We start from the raw sequence: 5,986 nt of genomic DNA on the forward strand, positions 1-5,986 counted from the left end.
CAAATATTGAAAATATTTATCTCTAATGTCATGTTTCCAAATAATAGCTTCATCAGTCCATTCCTACAATTAATCAATGTGTTAGAAGTTGCAAGAAACGAACGTCCTAAAATAACAAGAAATGAATTACATACTTCAACAGGTTGTGTGCCCAAGACAACAAAATTCATATGATAAATGAATTTATCGACTTGTACTAACACATCTTTGGCTATTCCTCTAGGCACTTTTACAAATCTATCGGCAAGTAAAAGAGTTACAGAAGTTAGTTTTAACTCACCTAGATTGAGACTTTGAAAAACTGAATATGAAAGTAAATTCACACTGGCTCCAAAATCAAGTAAGGCTCTTTCAATTTTATGTTCTCTAATAAAGCAAGAAATTATAGGACAACCAATGTCTTTATATTTCAAAGCATTATTGTTCTGAAGAATGACACTTACTTGTTCGGCTAAAAAAGCTTTCTTTTTCACATTCAGTTTTCTCTGCACAGTGCATGGATCTTTCAAAAATTTAGCATAGGAATGAGCCTGTTTAATAGCATCTAGAAAAGGTATATTGATTCTTACTTGTTTGAAAGTTTCAAAGATTTTAGAGTTGTGATTGACTTTTCTTTATTTGGTCATGACATGAGGAAATAGAAGGGTTGGTGGGGAATCAGTCTTTTCTTTGTAATTTTCAGATTTAACCCCTTCCTTACCCTCAGAGATTGACTCATCATCTTTCTCATAAGGTTCAAGAATGAGTTTTTCAATAACCTTACCATTGTGAAGAGTAGTGACTGATTTGACTTGCTCCATGTGTTGGCTTTCGGAACTACTTGCATTTGCATTGTATTGCCCCTTGGGATTTTATTGTGGTTGAGATGGAAACTTACCTTTCTCTTGGAAACTGAGAGCAGATGTCAATTTTGCAAGAGTATCTTTAAATCTGTCATGTTTTGAGCAAGTTGAGTATTGATTGTCTCTTGCTTTTCAATGAATGCATGCAATGTTTCGTCAAGATTTCTTCTAAGAGGTGGAGCATAAGGAGGTGCATATCTATGAGAATTTTGGAAATTGTGGTGTGCTTGAAATGGTGGTTGTGAAGTTTGTACATTGTTATTATCACTCTTCCAACTAAAATTTGGGTGATTTCTCCAACCAGGATTGTATGTTTGTGAGTATGGGTTGTGGTTGACCCTTTGGAAACTGTTTAAAGCATGGGCTTATTCATGGAGACATTCCTTAAAATAAGGTAAGGTTGGATAGTACTGGTTGAGTGTTCATTTATTTGATATATTTGACACACAATGTTTTCAACAGATTTTAATTGATCACTCTTTTTCAATTTTAGTGCCTCAACTTTTCTAGCTAAAAATGCAAACTTGGCTTGAAGGTCATGATCTTCCTTAGGTTGTACATACCGTCACTAGGTGTATGAGGATACCCTATAAAGTCTACCACTTAATGTATGTGATCACGCTCTCATGTTATATTAAGTGTTATACAATATAAATCAAGATTAGTCATTTAACAAGCAAAGTATTAAAGAGTGAACAAGATAACAAATACAAAACATGTTAGCATCAAACATTAAAGTCCATATTAAGTTTACACTAATTCTTACACCATTAGTGTAACTTTTTCACCTTGACATAAATAACTTAGCTAGACATAATGAAAGAAAGAAAAATAATGTAACCTTTTCACCTTGACATAATAAACTTAGCTAAACATAATAAAAGAAAGAAAAATAAATAAAATAAATAAGAATATAAAATAAGATAAAAGTTAACCAAGTAAAGGAAAGGAAATGAAAGGCATAAACTTGATATTAATGAAAGCAAAGCATAAACATTACAAAAAATACAAAGAGAGAAAGCAAGAGCATGATCTTGATCTAGAACGCAAGATGCCTAAATACATGGCAAATGCCTCATTTTATAGGCTAAAATTAGAAACTATTGATTTGATGACTAATTGATGAGTGGGTAACCAACTCTTGACTTGGTGACAATCCTTATCTTCTCTTGTTTGCCCAAAACGTCATTGATAATGTCAAAATTAAAACCACTTAAAAACATGAAAGTTGTAGGAAATTGTCTCAGCTTTCGTGTGTAAAAACTTCAGGTCATTTGGACTTCTAGAACTCCAGATATGGGTCAAACACTGAACAATGCTCGGGCAGGAAGATAGATTCAGACTTCTTTATTATTGCTCCAATTTGGACTTGAAAATGATCTTTTTAGATTTTGGACTCATATGAAAGTTGTAGGCCTATATCTTATCTTTCCATCCATATAAAGTAGACCTAAATATGAGATCTACAACTTCAGATATGACCCAATTACTGAACATTGTTCCGGTTTGGATTACACCGACATCTCTTTTCTAAGTTTGACCATCTCTTTGTCCTTTCAATTTCAATTCTTAAATTCATCAATCAATCGTTTCTTTTATATGATAGGCCTACATTTAAAATGAACATTTACCATAAATTAAAGGTATCTTATATTATTAGATATGTTATTATAAAACATGCTTTAGTTAAGGAGTTATTGATACTTCAAGTGCAAAATGATGATATAAAACCTACATAAAAATGTATTTTTAAGTACTAATCAAACACCATCATGGTCTAACGATAGAAACCACCATCATAGCCACCGCATGTTTCCCCTCTCCTTTACTGTTTTTGGTTTCTTCCCCCTATAACCAACATTGGCCATCATTTCCTCCACTGAAGCCTTTTGAGGGTCGAACATCCTGACCACTACCACAACCCCTAAGCTAAGTAACCTTCCCCTCTTTTCTTCCTCTTCTTCTTTTTCCCCTTGCAGGGTCATCGCCTGCGTGCATAACAAGAATTCATTCTGCATGCAGGGGGGAATAATTAAACCCTTTGGAGGCCAAGCTAGACCTGTTGCATCCTAGCTTATAAGGCTAGGCCAAGTTTAGCCCGTAACCCCCAACAAAAAAAGAAAAAAAGAAAGAGAGGAGCCTAGATCTGGTGGGCTGCTGCTGGCCCAACTCAACTAAGTCCGACCCATTTATTTAATAATAATATTGTATATTATTAAAAAACAAAAAAAATCCTAGGGGCATTTCAAAATGTTTTTGATTTTCTTGCGTGTTTTTCTACCAATTTTATTTAATAGTTGGTTGTATTTTTGCACTATGAGATACAAATATGTTATTAGAATACCCGATTTTCTTCAAAACTTTTCTTAAAAAAATAAAATTAAAAAAATTCTCAAGGATTTTAAATTAATTTTCCCTTTTCAAAAATAAAAAAAAAAATTTTGTTTTCATGCATTTGGCCATACTCCACATAATTTTCCAAGCATATTTTTAAAAACAAAAACAAAAACAAAAATATTGCATTTTTATCATGTAAAAAAGCAAAAAATGGATATTGTAACCATTTTATGATTATTCATTAGAATTTGGTTAAAATATCAAAAACCATTTACTAATCATTTTGTTCATTTTTATATTAAGTTTTAGATGTAAACTTTAAATGTACAACTACATAATAGAATACACCTTTAAGTATTAAAAATACAAAGTGCAAAATAAATATGATGTTGAAGTTTAGACTTTAAAATGATTAAGACTTCACCCAATAAGATAGAGATTTTCTCACGAAGAAAGATTTGCTTTAGACCTTAGAAAAAGACCAATGGATAGGAACTTAACCTATAAAAACAATCAAATAACTATGAAGCCTACTTTACATAGGATACACTAAGAGTGATGAATCTTTTCCCTGCACAACTCGTTTTTTACTCTAACTCTCGTAGAGCATAGGTTTCTAGTAACTATAACATTAGGTGTCGACTCCTGAACCTTAATAATAATTTTATAATTAAACTCAAAACCTTTTTCTTTCCTAATAACACGTCTCTTATGGAGGCACATATGAGATCCTTCTATATAGATCAAAGGGCTAAGATTTGGCACAAGTGGAGACCAAACATCCCTCTTCCAATTGTTATAAATAGATGATGATTTCATGTCTTGAAGGAGGAGAAAATTTATTCCAAAATTGATAAAAAGACCATTATACTCCTTAGTTTTTTCCTTCCCAGTCATCAGTTCTCTCTTTTCTTTCTTACTCTCCGCCATTGCCACCACCTTTTACATCTACCAAAGACAACTACCAATAGACCAGCTCCTCCTCCTCACTATCATCATGGTCCAAGGACAGAAACCATCACTGCAACCATCGCATGTTTCCCCTCTTTTTTTGTAGTTTTTGGTTTCCTCCCCCAACAACTGACACTAGCTACCATTTCTTCCATCGAAGCCTCTTGAGCCACCAGTTGAACATCCTCACCACTGTTGTGACCCCCAAGCCAAGTAACCTTCCCCATTTTTCTTTTCCTTTTTCTTCCTCCCTCACTGCAGGGTTATCGCCTAGATTCAGTGCAAGAATTCATTCTGCATGCAAGGGGAAAATGATTAACCCCCTTGAGGTCAAGCTGGCCTATTTTAGTCCAGCTCATAAGGCTAGGTCAGGTCTAGCCCAACAAAAAAAGAAGAAAAAGAGGAGCCTAAATTTGGTAGGCTGTTGGTGGCCTAACATGATGGGCTGCTAATTGGCCCATTCTGGCTGGGTCCAACCTAGTTAGCTGAGCTGACTCGACCCATATATTAATAATAATATAATTATAATAATATAATATTATATATTATAAAACAAAAAAATTCAGAAAAAAATTCAAAGGGCATTTCAAAATATCTTTGATTTTCTCGTGAGCTTTTCGACTAATTTTCCTTAATATTGGGCTGTATTTTTATACTGTATGATACAAATCTAGTATTAAAATACCTAATTTTCTCTATTTTTTTTTAAATTAAAAAAAATCTCAAAGTTCTTAAATTAATTTCCCATTTTTTTTCATCATATGACTATATTCTAAAAAGTTTTCCAAACATATTTTTTCATAAAAAAGTAAACATATATTTTCATAAAAAAGTGCATCTTTCTCATATTTGTTTTTTAAATGGATATCATAACCAGTTTATAATTATCTGTCGGAGTTTGATCAAAATATCAAAAACCCTTCATCAATCATTTTGTTCATTTTATATTAGAGTTTAAATGTAGACTTTAATAACTTTGAAGTGTAAAACTATACAATAAAGTATACCCTCTGATATTAAAGATATAAAGTGTAAAATAAATATGATGCTAAAATTCAAATTTTAGAACTGTTAGGATTTACTTTATATCTTAGACGAGACTAATGAATAGAAACTTGAACTAAAAAAAATCAAATAATAATGCAACTTACCTTAGATAGAGTGCGCTAAAAGTGATTTATCTTCAATCTAATATATTATTATTTTACTATTTTTTTTAATAAAAAATATGCGATATTGAAATTTGTTTTTGAAGCATTTAGTTTATTTTGAATTGTTTTTGATGATATGTTTTGTTTTAGTTTATGTGATATTAGTTTTGTTCTAAGTTACTTTTTATAAGATTATCATGGTTTCATGATCTAGAACTATATTACATAATTTAACAAATCAACTTCGATTAATTTAATATGTAACTGTTTCAATATTCTTTTAAATATCATTTTGATTCTTTTACTTCTGATTTATTTTCTCCCTACTTTGTAGGTTTACTTATATATATATATATATATATATATTATCGCACATTTAGATAATTGTTTTAAAAACTATTAAATTTAATAAAATTTATAATTTGAATTATAAATTTAGTGAGTTAGGTTCAAAATCTAGATCGATTTAATGTATTCCTTAAAGAGATGCTATATTAAATTTTTTTAATAATTTGATTTATTTTGAATTTATCTTCCAAATTTAATCGTGGTGTCTTTTTTAATAGATGCTATTTTTTTTAGTAGATGGTGTAAAATAACTAATAGACTATTAAATTATAAAGGAATTTAAAAGTATCAAATCGAGATATGGAGTTATGAAACCAATTAATAAGTTTTTGTTAAACCAGAGGCAGTCACTTACAA

The sequence above is a fragment of the Populus euphratica genome, unplaced genomic scaffold (genome assembly GCF_000495115.2).
Source record: "Populus euphratica unplaced genomic scaffold, PopEup_1.0 scaffold1664.1, whole genome shotgun sequence".
Lineage (NCBI taxonomy): Eukaryota > Viridiplantae > Streptophyta > Magnoliopsida > Malpighiales > Salicaceae > Populus > Populus euphratica.